Source organism: Salminus brasiliensis, chromosome 12, assembly GCF_030463535.1.
Source record: "Salminus brasiliensis chromosome 12, fSalBra1.hap2, whole genome shotgun sequence".
Taxonomy (NCBI): domain Eukaryota; kingdom Metazoa; phylum Chordata; class Actinopteri; order Characiformes; family Bryconidae; genus Salminus; species Salminus brasiliensis.
In genome coordinates this window covers 14,654,721-14,669,903 of record NC_132889.1, presented here as the reverse complement: position 1 = coordinate 14,669,903, position 15,183 = coordinate 14,654,721, and positions in this window count along the sequence as shown.

Sequence of the window (15,183 nt, the reverse complement as noted above, 5' to 3'; positions counted from 1 at the left end):
CCTTGATGAACAGATGCACCATCAGGGAGGGAAGGGGAAATGGCATACTCTTAACTTGTAATACAACAAAGAAAATCAATACATAGATCACTTACCTTTTACACAGTTGCAGAACAATAGACAGTGAGCCAGACGCAGCTGCAGATGGACAGATTGATGGTGGCTGGATCTACGGTCAGGGAGGGGGGGCTCTGAAGGTTCTAAACCTGTAAGACAACAAAGAAAGTCAATACATGTATAGAAACTGAATGATCACCTAACTGTTAGACAGGTGCAGACAGATAGACAGTGAGCCGTACACACTGTCAGATGTATAAACCCTTGATGGACAGATGCACCATCAGGGAGGGAAGGGGTAATGGCATCCTCTAAACCTGTAAGACAATAAAGAAAATCAATACACGAATAGAAACTGAATGATCACCTAACTGTTAGACAGTAGCAAACAGATAGACAGCGAGCCGTACACAGTTGCAGATGGATGGACCCTTGATGAACAGAAGAACCATCAGGGAGGGAAGGGGTATTGGCATCCTCATAACCTGAAAGATAAAGACAATCAATACAGGTTTTGAAACTGAAAGATCACTTACCTTTTACACAGTTGCAGAACAATAAACAGTGATCTAGACACAGCTGCAGAAGGACAGATTGATGGTGGCTGGATCTACGGTCAGTGAGGGGGGTGGAATCAGAAGGTCCTGAACCTGTAAGACAAAAAAAAAAGTCAATACATGTATAGAAACTGAATGATCACCTACCTGTTGTCACATAATGGCTACCTCGGAACCTGAAAGATAACAAAGACAGTCAATACAGATTTTGAAACTGAAAGATCACTTACCTTTTACACAGTTGCAGAACAATAGACAGTGAGCCAGACACAGCTGCAGAAGGACAGATTGATGGTGGCTGGATCTACGGTCAGTGAGGGAAGGACTCAGAAGGTCCTGAACCTGTAAGGCAAAGAAAATCAATACATGTATAGAAACTGAATGATCACCTACCTGTTAGAAAGTAGCAAACAGATAGACAGTGAGCCGTACACACTGTCAGATGTATGGACCCTTGATGGACAGATGCACCATCAGGGAGGGAAGGGGTAATGGCATCCTCTAAACCTGTAATACAACAAAGAAAATCAATACATATATAGAAACTGAATGATCACCTACCTGTTAGTAAGTAGCAAACAGATAGAAAAAGATAACAAAGACAAACAATACAGGTTTTGAAACTGAAAGATCACTTACCTTTTACAAAGTTGCAAACCAATAGACAGTGAGCCAGACAAAGCTGCAGATGGACAGATTGATGGTGGCTGGATCTACGGTCAGGGAGGGGGGGCTCTGAAGGTCCTAAACCTGTAAGACAACAAAGAAAATCAATACATGTGTAGAAACTGAATGATCACCTACCTGTTGTCACCTAATGGCAACCTCGGAACCTGAAAGACAACAAAGACAGTCAATACAGATTTTGAAAAACTGAAAGATCACTTACCTTTTACACAGTTGCAAACCAATAGACAGTGAGCCAGACACAGCTGCAGAAGGACAGATTGATGGAGGCTGGATCTAAGGTCAGGGAGGGGGGGGGACTCAGAAGGTCCTGAACATGTAAGACAAAAAAAAAAGTCAATACATGTATAGAAACTAAACGATGACCTACCTGTTAGACAGTAGCAAACAGATAGACAGTGAGCCTTACACACTGTCAGATGTATGGACCCTTGATGGACAGATGCACCATCAGGGAGGGAAGGGGTAATGATGGTGCATCTGTCCATCAAGGGTCCATACATCTGACAGTGACAGATGGACGGACCCTTGATAAACAGATGCACCATCAGGGACGGAGGGGGTAATGGCATCCTCTAAACCTGTAATACAACAAAGAAAATCAATACATATATAGAAACTGAATGATCACCTACTTGTTAGACAGTAGCAAACAGATAGACAGTGAGCCGTACACAGTGACAGATGGACGGACCCTTGATGAACAGATGCACCATCAGGGAGGGAAGGGGAAATGGCATACTCTTAACTTGTAATACAACAAAGAAAATCAATACATAGATCACTTACCTTTTACACAGTTGCAGAACAATAGACAGTGAGCCAGACGCAGCTGCAGATGGACAGATTGATGGTGGCTGGATCTACGGTCAGGGAGGGGGGGCTCTGAAGGTTCTAAACCTGTAAGACAACAAAGAAAGTCAATACATGTATAGAAACTGAATGATCACCTAACTGTTAGACAGGTGCAGACAGATAGACAGTGAGCCGTACACACTGTCAGATGTATAAACCCTTGATGGACAGATGCACCATCAGGGAGGGAAGGGGTAATGGCATCCTCTAAACCTGTAAGACAATAAAGAAAATCAATACACGAATAGAAACTGAATGATCACCTAACTGTTAGACAGTAGCAAACAGATAGACAGCGAGCCGTACACAGTTGCAGATGGATGGACCCTTGATGAACAGAAGAACCATCAGGGAGGGAAGGGGTATTGGCATCCTCATAACCTGAAAGATAAAGACAATCAATACAGGTTTTGAAACTGAAAGATCACTTACCTTTTACACAGTTGCAGAACAATAAACAGTGATCTAGACACAGCTGCAGAAGGACAGATTGATGGTGGCTGGATCTACGGTCAGTGAGGGGGGTGGAATCAGAAGGTCCTGAACCTGTAAGACAAAAAAAAAAGTCAATACATGTATAGAAACTGAATGATCACCTACCTGTTGTCACATAATGGCTACCTCGGAACCTGAAAGATAACAAAGACAGTCAATACAGATTTTGAAACTGAAAGATCACTTACCTTTTACACAGTTGCAGAACAATAGACAGTGAGCCAGACACAGCTGCAGAAGGACAGATTGATGGTGGCTGGATCTACGGTCAGTGAGGGAAGGACTCAGAAGGTCCTGAACCTGTAAGGCAAAGAAAATCAATACATGTATAGAAACTGAATGATCACCTACCTGTTAGAAAGTAGCAAACAGATAGACAGTGAGCCGTACACACTGTCAGATGTATGGACCCTTGATGGACAGATGCACCATCAGGGAGGGAAGGGGTAATGGCATCCTCTAAACCTGTAATACAACAAAGAAAATCAATACATATATAGAAACTGAATGATCACCTACCTGTTAGTAAGTAGCAAACAGATAGAAAAAGATAACAAAGACAAACAATACAGGTTTTGAAACTGAAAGATCACTTACCTTTTACAAAGTTGCAAACCAATAGACAGTGAGCCAGACAAAGCTGCAGATGGACAGATTGATGGTGGCTGGATCTACGGTCAGGGAGGGGGGGCTCTGAAGGTCCTAAACCTGTAAGACAACAAAGAAAATCAATACATGTGTAGAAACTGAATGATCACCTACCTGTTGTCACCTAATGGCAACCTCGGAACCTGAAAGACAACAAAGACAGTCAATACAGATTTTGAAAAACTGAAAGATCACTTACCTTTTACACAGTTGCAAACCAATAGACAGTGAGCCAGACACAGCTGCAGAAGGACAGATTGATGGAGGCTGGATCTAAGGTCAGGGAGGGGGGGGGACTCAGAAGGTCCTGAACATGTAAGACAAAAAAAAAAGTCAATACATGTATAGAAACTAAACGAGGACCTACCTGTTAGACAGTAGCAAACAGATAGACAGTGAGCCTTACACACTGTCAGATGTATGGACCCTTGATGGACAGATGCACCATCAGGGAGGGAAGGGGTAATGATGGTGCATCTGTCCATCAAGGGTCCATACATCTGACAGTGACAGATGGACGGACCCTTGATAAACAGATGCACCATCAGGGACGGAGGGGGTAATGGCATCCTCTAAACCTGTAATACAACAAAGAAAATCAATACATATATAGAAACTGAATGATCACCTACTTGTTAGACAGTAGCAAACAGATAGACAGTGAGCCGTACACAGTGACAGATGGACGGACCCTTGATGAACAGATGCACCATCAGGGAGGGAAGGGGAAATGGCATACTCTTAACTTGTAATACAACAAAGAAAATCAATACATAGATCACTTACCTTTTACACAGTTGCAGAACAATAGACAGTGAGCCAGACGCAGCTGCAGATGGACAGATTGATGGTGGCTGGATCTACGGTCAGGGAGGGGGGGCTCTGAAGGTTCTAAACCTGTAAGACAACAAAGAAAGTCAATACATGTATAGAAACTGAATGATCACCTAACTGTTAGACAGGTGCAGACAGATAGACAGTGAGCCGTACACACTGTCAGATGTATAAACCCTTGATGGACAGATGCACCATCAGGGAGGGAAGGGGTAATGGCATCCTCTAAACCTGTAAGACAATAAAGAAAATCAATACACGAATAGAAACTGAATGATCACCTAACTGTTAGACAGTAGCAAACAGATAGACAGCGAGCCGTACACAGTTGCAGATGGATGGACCCTTGATGAACAGAAGAACCATCAGGGAGGGAAGGGGTATTGGCATCCTCATAACCTGAAAGATAAAGACAATCAATACAGGTTTTGAAACTGAAAGATCACTTACCTTTTACACAGTTGCAGAACAATAAACAGTGATCTAGACACAGCTGCAGATGGACAGATTGATGGTGGCTGGATCTACGGTCAGTGAGGGGGGTGGAATCAGAAGGTCCTGAACCTGTAAGACAAAGAAAATCAATACATGTATAGAAACTGAATGATCACCTACCTGTTAGAAAGTAGCAAACAGATAGACAGTGAGCCGTACACACTGTCAGATGTATGGACCCTTGATGGACAGATGCACCATCAGGGAGGGAAGGGGTAATGGCATCCTCTAAACCTGTAATACAACAAAGAAAATCAATACATATATAGAAACTGAATGATCACCTACCTGTTAGTAAGTAGCAAACAGATAGAAAAAGATAACAAAGACAAACAATACAGGTTTTGAAACTGAAAGATCACTTACCTTTTACACAGTTGCAGAACAATAAACAGTGATCTAGACACAGCTGCAGATGGACAGATTGATGGTGGCTGGATCTACGGTCAGTGAGGGGGGTGGACTCAGAAGGTCCTGAACCTGTAAGACAAAAAAAAAAGTCAATACATGTATAGAAACTGAATGATCACCTACCTGTTGTCACATAATGGCTACCTCGGAACCTGAAAGATAACAAAGACAGTCAATACAGATTTTGAAACTGAAAGATCACTTACCTTTTACACAGTTGCAGAACAATAGACAGTGAGCCAGACACAGCTGCAGAAGGACAGATTGATGGTGGCTGGATCTACGGTCAGTGAGGGAAGGACTCAGAAGGTCCTGAACCTGTAAGACAAAGAAAATCAATACATGTATAGAAACTGAATGATCACCTACCTGTTAGAAAGTAGCAAACAGATAGACAGTGAGCCGTACACACTGTCAGATGTATGGACCCTTGATAAACAGATGCACCATCAGGGAGGGAAGGGGTAATGGCATCCTCTAAACCTGTAATACAACAAAGAAAATCAATACATATATAGAAACTGAATGATCACCTACCTGTTAGTAAGTAGCAAACAGATAGAAAAAGATAACAAAGACAAACAATACAGGTTTTGAAACTGAAAGATCACTTACCTTTTACACAGTTGCAGAACAATAGCCAGTGAGCCAGACAAAGCTGCAGATGGACAGATTGATGGTGGCTGGATCTACGGTCAGGGAGGGGGGGCTCTGAAGGTCCTAAACCTGTAAGACAACAAAGAAAATCAATACATGTGTAGAAACTGAATGATCACCTACCTGTTGTCACCTAATGGCAACCTCGGAACCTGAAACACAACAAAGACAGTCAATACAGATTTTGAAAAACTGAAAGATCACTTACCTTTTACACAGTTGCAAACCAATAGACAGTGAGCCAGACACAGCTGCAGAAGGACAGATTGATGGAGGCTGGATCTAAGGTCAGGGAGGGGGGGGACTCAGAAGGTCCTGAACATGTAAGACAAAAAAAAAAGTCAATACATGTATAGAAACTAAACGATGACCTACCTGTTAGACAGTAGCAAACAGATAGACAGTGAGCCTTACACACTGTCAGATGTATGGACCCTTGATGGACAGATGCACCATCAGGGAGGGAAGGGGTAATGATGGTGCATCTGTCCATCAAGGGTCCATACATCTGACAGTGACAGATGGACGGACCCTTGATAAACAGATGCACCATCAGGGACGGAGGGGGTAATGGCATCCTCTAAAACTGTAATACAACAAAGAAAATCAATACCTATATAGAAACTGAATGATCACCTACTTGTTAGACAGTAGCAAACAGATAGACAGTGAGCCGTACACAGTGACAGATGGACGGACCCTTGATGAACAGAAGAACCATCAGGGAGGGAAGGGGTAATGGCATCCTCTAAACCTGTAAGACAATAAAGAAAATCAATACACCAATAGAAACTGAATGATCACCTACCTGTTAGACAGTAGCAAACCGATAGACAGCGAGCCGTACACAGTTGCAGATGGATGGACCCTTGATGAACAGAAGAACCATCAGGGAGGAAAGGGGTATTGGCATCCTCATAACCTGAAAGATAAAGACAATCAATACAGGTTTTGAAACTGAAAGATCACTTACCTTTTACACAGTTGCAGAACAATAAACAGTGATCTAGACACAGCTGCAGATGGACACATTGATGGTGGCTGAATCTACGGTCAGTGAGGGAGGGGCTCAGAAGGTCCAGAACCTGTAAGACAAAAAAAAAGTCAATACATGTATAGAAACTGAATGATCACCTACCTGTTGTCACATAATGGCTACATCGGAACCTGAAAGACAACAAAGACAAACAATACAAGTTTTGAAACTGAAAGATCACTTACCTTTTACACAGTTGCAGAACAATAGACAGTGAGCCAGACACAGCTGCAGATGGACAGATTGATGGTGGCTGGATCTACGGTCAGTGAGGGGGGTGGACTCAGAAGGTCCTGAACGTGTAAGACAACAAAGAAAATCAATACATGTGTAGAAACTGAATGATCACCTACCTGTTGTCACCTAATGGCAACCTCGGAACCTGAAACACAACAAAGACAGTCAATAATTAATGGCATCCTCTAAACCTGTAATACAACAAAGAAAATCAATACATATATAGAAACTGAATGATCACCTACCTGTTAGTAAGTAGCAAACAGATAGAAAAAGATAACAAAGACAAACAATACAGGTTTTGAAACTGAAAGATCACTTACCTTTTACACAGTTGCAGAACAATAGCCAGTGAGCCAGACAAAGCTGCAGATGGACAGATTGATGGTGGCTGGATCTACGGTCAGGGAGGGGGGGCTCTGAAGGTCCTAAACCTGTAAGACAACAAAGAAAATCAATACATGTGTAGAAACTGAATGATCACCTACCTGTTGTCACCTAATGGCAACCTCGGAACCTGAAACACAACAAAGACAGTCAATACAGATTTTGAAAAACTGAAAGATCACTTACCTTTTACACAGTTGCAAACCAATAGACAGTGAGCCAGACACAGCTGCAGAAGGACAGATTGATGGAGGCTGGATCTAAGGTCAGGGAGGGGGGGGACTCAGAAGGTCCTGAACATGTAAGACAAAAAAAAAAGTCAATACATGTATAGAAACTAAACGATGACCTACCTGTTAGACAGTAGCAAACAGATAGACAGTGAGCCTTACACACTGTCAGATGTATGGACCCTTGATGGACAGATGCACCATCAGGGAGGGAAGGGGTAATGATGGTGCATCTGTCCATCAAGGGTCCATACATCTGACAGTGACAGATGGACGGACCCTTGATAAACAGATGCACCATCAGGGACGGAGGGGGTAATGGCATCCTCTAAAACTGTAATACAACAAAGAAAATCAATACCTATATAGAAACTGAATGATCACCTACTTGTTAGACAGTAGCAAACAGATAGACAGTGAGCCGTACACAGTGACAGATGGACGGACCCTTGATGAACAGATGCACCATCAGGGAGGGAAGGGGAAATGGCATACTCTTAACTTGTAATACAACAAAGAAAATCAATACATAGATCACTTACCTTTTACACAGTTGCAGAACAATAGACAGTGAGCCAGACGCAGCTGCAGATGGACAGATTGATGGTGGCTGGATCTACGGTCAGGGAGGGGGGGCTCTGAAGGTTCTAAACCTGTAAGACAACAAAGAAAGTCAATACATGTATAGAAACTGAATGATCACCTAACTGTTAGACAGGTGCAGACAGATAGACAGTGAGCCGTACACACTGTCAGATGTATGGACCCTTGATGGACAGATGCACCATCAGGGAGGGAAGGGGTAATGGCATCCTCTAAACCTGTAAGACAATAAAGAAAATCAATACACGAATAGAAACTGAATGATCACCTACCTGTTAGACAGTAGCAAACCGATAGACAGCGAGCCGTACACAGTTGCAGATGGATGGACCCTTGATGAACAGAAGAACCATCAGGGAGGGACGGGGTATTGGCATCCTCATAACCTGAAAGATAAAGACAATCAATACAGGTTTTGAAACTGAAAGATCACTTACCTTTTACACAGTTGCAGAACAATAAACAGTGATCTAGACACAGCTGCAGATGGACAGATTGATGGTGGCTGGATCTACGGTCAGTGAGGGGGGTGGAATCAGAAGGTCCTGAACCTGTAAGACAAAAAAAAAAGTCAATACATGTATAGAAACTGAATGATCACCTACCTGTTGTCACATAATGGCTACCTCGGAACCTGAAAGATAACAAAGACAGTCAATACAGATTTTGAAACTGAAAGATCACTTACCTTTTACACAGTTGCAGAACAATAGACAGTGAGCCAGACACAGCTGCAGAAGGACAGATTGATGGTGGCTGGATCTACGGTCAGTGAGGGAAGGACTCAGAAGGTCCTGAACCTGTAAGACAAAGAAAATCAATACATGTATAGAAACTGAATGATCACCTACCTGTTAGAAAGTAGCAAACAGATAGACAGTGAGCCGTACACACTGTCAGATGTATGGACCCTTGATGGACAGATGCACCATCAGGGAGGGAAGGGGTAATGGCATCCTCTAAACCTGTAATACAACAAAGAAAATCAATACATATATAGAAACTGAATGATCACCTACCTGTTAGTAAGTAGCAAACAGATAGAAAAAGATAACAAAGACAAACAATACAGGTTTTGAAACTGAAAGATCACTTACCTTTTACACAGTTGCAGAACAATAGCCAGTGAGCCAGACAAAGCTGCAGATGGACAGATTGATGGTGGCTGGATCTACGGTCAGGGAGGGGGGGCTCTGAAGGTCCTAAACCTGTAAGACAACAAAGAAAATCAATACATGTGTAGAAACTGAATGATCACCTACCTGTTGTCACCTAATGGCAACCTCGGAACCTGAAACACAACAAAGACAGTCAATACAGATTTTGAAAAACTGAAAGATCACTTACCTTTTACACAGTTGCAAACCAATAGACAGTGAGCCAGACACAGCTGCAGAAGGACAGATTGATGGAGGCTGGATCTAAGGTCAGGGAGGGGGGGGGGACTCAGAAGGTCCTGAACATGTAAGACAACAAAGAAAGTCAATACATGTATAGAAACTAAACGATGACCTACCTGTTAGACAGTAGCAAACAGATAGACAGTGAGCCTTACACACTGTCAGATGTATGGACCCTTGATGGACAGATGCACCATCAGGGAGGGAAGGGGTAATGATGGTGCATCTGTCCATCAAGGGTCCATACATCTGACAGTGACAGATGGACGGACCCTTGATAAACAGATGCACCATCAGGGACGGAGGGGGTAATGGCATCCTCTAAACCTGTAATACAACAAAGAAAATCAATACATATATAGAAACTGAATGACCACCTACTTGTTAGACAGTAGCAAACCGATAGACAGTGAGCCGTAAACAGCTGCAGATGGATGGACCCTTGATGGACAGATGCACCATCAGGGAGGGAAGGGGTAATGGCATCCTCTAAATCTGTAAGACAATAAAGAAAATCAATACATGAATAGAAACTGAATGATCACCTACCTGTTAGACAGTAGCAAACCGATAGACAGTGAGCCGTAAACAGCTGCAGATGGATGGACCCTTGATGAACAGAAGAACCATCAGGGAGGGAAGGGGTATTGGCATCCTCATAACCTGAAAGATAACAAAGACAAACAATACAGGTTTTGAAACTGAAAGATCACTTACCTTTTACACAGTTGCAGAACAATAGACATTGAGCCAGACACAGCTGCAGATGGACAGATTGATGGTGGCTGAATCTACGGTCAGTGAGGGAGGGGCTCAGAAGGTCCTGAACCTGTAAGACAAAAAAAAAGTCAATATATGTATAGAAGCTGAATGATCACCTACCTGTTAGACAGTAGCAAACAGTAAGACAGCAAACCGTACACAGTTGCAGATGGATGGACCCTTGATGGACAGAAGAACCATCAGGGGGGGAAGGGGTATTGGCATTCCTCAGAACCTGAAAGATAACAAAGACAAACAATACAGGTTTTGAAACTGAAAGATCACTTACCTTTTACACAGTTGCAGAACAATAGCCAGTGAGCCAGACAAAGCTGCAGATGGACAGATTGATGGTGGCTGGATCTACGGTCAGGGAGGGGGGGCTCTGAAGGTCCTAAACCTGTAAGACAACAAAGAAAATCAATACATGTATAGAAACTGAATGATCACCTACCTGTTGTCACCTAATGGCAACCTCGGAACCTGAAACACAACAAAGACAGTCAATACAGATTTTGAAAAACTGAAAGATCACTTACCTTTTACACAGTTGCAGAACAATAAACAGTGATCTAGACACAGCTGCAGATGGACAGATTGATGGTGGCTGGATCTACGGTCAGTGAGGGGGGTGGAATCAGAAGGTCCTGAACCTGTAAGACAAAAAAAAAAGTCAATACATGTATAGAAACTGAATGATCACCTACCTGTTGTCACATAATGGCTACCTCGGAACCTGAAAGATAACAAAGACAGTCAATACAGATTTTGAAACTGAAAGATCACTTACCTTTTACACAGTTGCAGAACAATAGACAGTGAGCCAGACACAGCTGCAGAAGGACAGATTGATGGTGGCTGGATCTACGGTCAGTGAGGGAAGGACTCAGAAGGTCCTGAACCTGTAAGACAAAGAAAATCAATACATGTATAGAAACTGAATGATCACCTACTTGTTAGACAGTAGCAAACAGATAGACAGTGAGCCGTACACACTGTCAGATGTATGGACCCTTGATGGACAGATGCACCATCAGGGAGGGAAGGGGTAATGGCATCCTCTAAACCTGTAATACAACAAAGAAAATCAATACATATATAGAAACTGAATGATCACCTACCTGTTAGTAAGTAGCAAACAGATAGACAGTGAGCCTTACACACTGTCAGATGTATGGACCCTTGATGGACAGATGCACCATCAGGGAGGGAAGGGGTAATGGCACCCTCTAAACCTGTAATACAACAAAGAAAATCAATACATATATAGAAACTGAATGATCACCTACCTGTTAGTAAGTAGCAAACAGATAGAAAAAGATAACAAAGACAAACAATACAGGTTTTGAAACTGAAAGATCACTTACCTTTTACACAGTTGCAGAACAATAGCCAGTGAGCCAGACAAAGCTGCAGATGGACAGATTGATGGTGGCTGGATCTACGGTCAGGGAGGGGGGGCTCTGAAGGTCCTAAACCTGTAAGACAACAAAGAAAATCAATACATGTGTAGAAACTGAATGATCACCTACCTGTTGTCACCTAATGGCAACCTCGGAACCTGAAACACAACAAAGACAGTCAATACAGATTTTGAAAAACTGAAAGATCACTTACCTTTTACACAGTTGCAAACCAATAGACAGTGAGCCAGACACAGCTGCAGAAGGACAGATTGATGGAGGCTGGATCTAAGGTCAGGGAGGGGGGGGGACTCAGAAGGTCCTGAACATGTAAGACAAAAAAAAAAGTCAATACATGTATAGAAACTAAACGAGGACCTACCTGTTAGACAGTAGCAAACAGATAGACAGTGAGCCTTACACACTGTCAGATGTATGGACCCTTGATGGACAGATGCACCATCAGGGAGGGAAGGGGTAATGATGGTGCATCTGTCCATCAAGGGTCCATACATCTGACAGTGACAGATGGACGGACCCTTGATAAACAGATGCACCATCAGGGACGGAGGGGGTAATGGCATCCTCTAAACCTGTAATACAACAAAGAAAATCAATACATATATAGAAACTGAATGATCACCTACTTGTTAGACAGTAGCAAACAGATAGACAGTGAGCCGTACACAGTGACAGATGGACGGACCCTTGATGAACAGATGCACCATCAGGGAGGGAAGGGGAAATGGCATACTCTTAACTTGTAATACAACAAAGAAAATCAATACATAGATCACTTACCTTTTACACAGTTGCAGAACAATAGACAGTGAGCCAGACGCAGCTGCAGATGGACAGATTGATGGTGGCTGGATCTACGGTCAGGGAGGGGGGGCTCTGAAGGTTCTAAACCTGTAAGACAACAAAGAAAGTCAATACATGTATAGAAACTGAATGATCACCTAACTGTTAGACAGGTGCAGACAGATAGACAGTGAGCCGTACACACTGTCAGATGTATGGACCCTTGATGGACAGATGCACCATCAGGGAGGGAAGGGGTAATGGCATCCTCTAAACCTGTAAGACAATAAAGAAAATCAATACACGAATAGAAACTGAATGATCACCTACCTGTTAGACAGTAGCAAACCGATAGACAGCGAGCCGTACACATTTGCAGATGGATGGACCCTTGATGAACAGAAGAACCATCAGGGAGGGAAGGGGTATTGGCATCCTCATAACCTGAAAGATAAAGACAATCAATACAGGTTTTGAAACTGAATGATCACCTACCTGTCAGTAAGTAGCAAACAGATAGAAAAAGATAACAAAGACAAACAATACAGGTTTTGAAACTGAAAGATCACTTACCTTTTACACAGTTGCAGAACAATAGCCAGTGAGCCAGACAAAGCTGCAGATGGACAGATTGATGGTGGCTGGATCTACGGTCAGGGAGGGGGGGCTCTGAAGGTCCTAAACCTGTAAGACAACAAAGAAAATCAATACATGTGTAGAAACTGAATGATCACCTACCTGTTAGAAAGTAGCAAACAGATAGACAGTGAGCCGTACACACTGTCAGATGTATGGACCCTTGATGGACAGATGCACCATCAGGGAGGGAAGGGGTAATGGCATCCTCTAAACCTGTAATACAACAAAGAAAATCAATACATATATAGAAACTGAATGATCACCTACCTGTTGTCACATAATGGCTACCTCGGAATCTGAAAGACAACAAAGACAGTCAATACAAGTTTTGAAACTGAATGATCACGTACCTGTTAGAAAGTAGCAAACAGATAGACAGTGAGCCGTACACACTGTCAGATGTATGGACCCTTGATGGACAGATGCACCATCAGGGAGGGAAGGGGTAATGGCATCCTCTAAACCTATAAGACAACAAAGACAGTCAATACAGGTTTTGAAACGGAAAGATCACTTACCTTTTACACAGTTGCAGAACAATAGCCAGTGAGCCAGACACAGCTGCAGATGGACAGATTGATGGTGGCTGGTTCTACGGTCAGGGAGAGAGGGGCTAAGAATGTCCTGAACCTGTAAGACAAAAAAAAAAAAAAAAAAAAACGTCAGTACATGTGAAGAAACTGAATGATGACCAAACTCATTAAGCTAAGAGTCAGATCACGGCAAGCTGAAAAAAAAAAACAGCAAAGGTTTCAAGCCAATTTAAAACATCTTGGTTAACAAGGAAAGTCCTGACTACATAAACATACTCCAAGGATTGGATACAATAAAAATTCCCTAAACACAGGCCTCTTTTGGCACAGGACTTACTGTACAAATGACACGGGTAGAATTCATCAAGGTCATTACAGTAGAGACAGAATTGTGGACAAAACACATTTTCAAAGAAACAGACATATCTACCACTTAGAGAATAAGACCTCAAATGCACAGGATAATACAGCAGACACTGAGCACAAGCACTGCAATCCATATGATCAGCACAGAGACCATAAACATTTTCCATTTACCAAACATGGATTTCTATCACCCCGTAAGACTGGTGTCCTCACCCCTTATTTCAGTCCTGAAGCACTGTGGCTGTAAAAGCTACATAGAACAACCACATGCTGTCATTTCCTAAAGTAGTGCTGGTAAGAGTCTTGAACGTGAGAACAGCTCAGCCAGTTTGGATGCAACACTGTTTTGAACACAGAAACTCACAAGAGACATCGGTATGATTGACTTACAAAACATTAGGTGCTGCATTGTCCTTGTGTGTGAAAAGGATAGGAACCAGATTCCTGGGGGCCTAAAAGGAGGTCAAGGGTGCACAATGTTCTGGGCCATTTTACTCAGAAAGGGTTCTAAATAGTCCAAAATTCAATCCTGTTCTGGGTGCATTCCCAACCTACAAATCCACTTCTGTTCCACCACAACTGAAACAAAGCGTCCTGGGTCAGATCTTGTAGGTGGTGGGAAGCGAGCAATACAATCAGTGCAATGCGGTTGTTTAAAGGGTGCTGAGTCAGGAATTCTCCTGTCACAGTCTTTGTCCTTCAGAGCTAAAAGTTTAAGTGTGGCGTGTCAGCGTCATCGCAGGCAGCCAAGGCGGCGCTAGGCTCACACCTAAGGCTGTGTTGTCAACGTAGGATGGAGTCAGGATGACTGTTTGCCAGCCGTTGCCATTGACTCTTCAGATGGTCATATCATCTGATCACATGCACCTTAAAATTCCAAGAATGAAAATGTCACTCAGGTCATTTGAAGTAAGAGAACTGTACAGAATACACTGATTATTGATTGTTACAGATTTATTCTACAATAGACCTTAGTTCTACACAACTCTACACAATGACAAAGTGAAAGCAGGGTTTAAAACATTTGTGGTAATTAAACAAAATAATACACACACACACACACACACACACACCTCTGACTTGTTGC